Source organism: Condylura cristata, unplaced genomic scaffold (assembly GCF_000260355.1).
Source record: "Condylura cristata isolate star-nosed mole 26May11 unplaced genomic scaffold, ConCri1.0 scaffold00034, whole genome shotgun sequence".
Taxonomy (NCBI): domain Eukaryota; kingdom Metazoa; phylum Chordata; class Mammalia; order Eulipotyphla; family Talpidae; genus Condylura; species Condylura cristata.
In genome coordinates this window covers 391743-393004 of record NW_004567135.1, presented here as the reverse complement: position 1 = coordinate 393004, position 1262 = coordinate 391743, and the positions used below count along the sequence as shown (strand labels likewise).

The 1262-nt window shown below is 60.1% G+C and overlaps 1 protein-coding gene across 1 annotated transcript in view; it reads left to right on the top strand.

Annotated features, from left to right (window-relative positions):
* Nucleotides 1-1262, top strand: part of LOC105854326 — a 91329-nt gene that overhangs the window by 34485 nt on the left and 55582 nt on the right. The window lies entirely within an intron of this gene.

Sequence of the window (1262 nt, the reverse complement as noted above, 5' to 3'; positions counted from 1 at the left end):
GCAAAGGCCGGGAAATCGGATCAAAAGCGAGGGACAAGTCCGGCCGCTGGGCAGCCTGACCGGCCCCTCCCTGACTTCCAGCGGGATTTGCATGCGACACAGCATCCCTCCTGCGGGGAAGTGCTCTCCCAGGCACCGGCTCGGCCCTCGCGTCCTCGCCGGGCACTCCCCGAGGCGCGGCGTCCCTGCTGGAGCGACCCACGCCGCCGTTTGCGTCTCGGGGAGCTCAAAGCCGCTGTGCCAGCCTGTGCGTGACGAGGACTTAGAGGTCAGGCCACTACCTCCTGCCCGCGTCTGACGTCTGTGGTGTTTGACGACCTCGTGGGTAACGGAGCTACCACGCGGCCGCGGTCAAGGCCTGTGACCGGCCTTAGCGGTCCCGCGCGGCCCCCCCACAGCCACGTCACACCGCTTTCACTGCTCCGGAAGGACGTCCTCTGCCCCCCGGGCCACTGTGCGGCACCCCGGCCGAGGGCCCCTCGTGGACACTCTCGCCTCGACTTGCGGGTTCCAGGCGTTTCAGAACGGGACGTGCGGGCGGGACTCTCGGGGCTGGCGGCTGCTCTCGGCGCCCACCCACCTTGCCCGCGGCCGCCCTCGCCCTTTGTCGTGGCTGCGTGCTATTTCCTTCTGCTTCCCATTCGGTAGCCAGTGGACGTTTCGGTGGTGGCCACGTCCAGCCTGTGTGAGTAACACCGTGGCTGCGTTTCCCGTGAAGCGCTTGTCGCACTGATCCCGAGGAGGGAAACTAGTCAGACGCTGACTGATGTTTCTCCCCGCTCGCCAGCTGGCCGCGGCGGCAGAGTCTGGGCGGGCAGCGCTGGGGAGGGCGACACTCCTTCCCTGGCCTGGTGAGGTGGCTCTGGCCCGCCTCTGCCCCTTCCCTGTCCGCGCTTTTGTGACAAAATGCGTATTCAGACCCTGGTCCCTCTCAATTGGGCTCTTTCCGTGACTGAGTTGTGAGAGTTCTTAATGTACTATGCTCTAGATAGAAATTCCTCATCGCAGAGATGAGCGTCAAAGTTTTCCCCTGTTTTCTAGCTTACTCTTCAATCAGTAGTGTCCTCTGAAACACAAAAGCCATCAATTTTGCTGAACTTCAATTCATTCATTTTCCTGTTGCTTCTGTTTCCGAGGTTCTATCGAGGAAACCAGTGTGTAGCAAAGGTGATGGCGTTTTAGCCTTATGCTTCCTTCTAAGAATTTTTTTTTTAAAGATTTATTTATTTATTCGTACAAAACTGGGGTAGAGGCCAGAGATG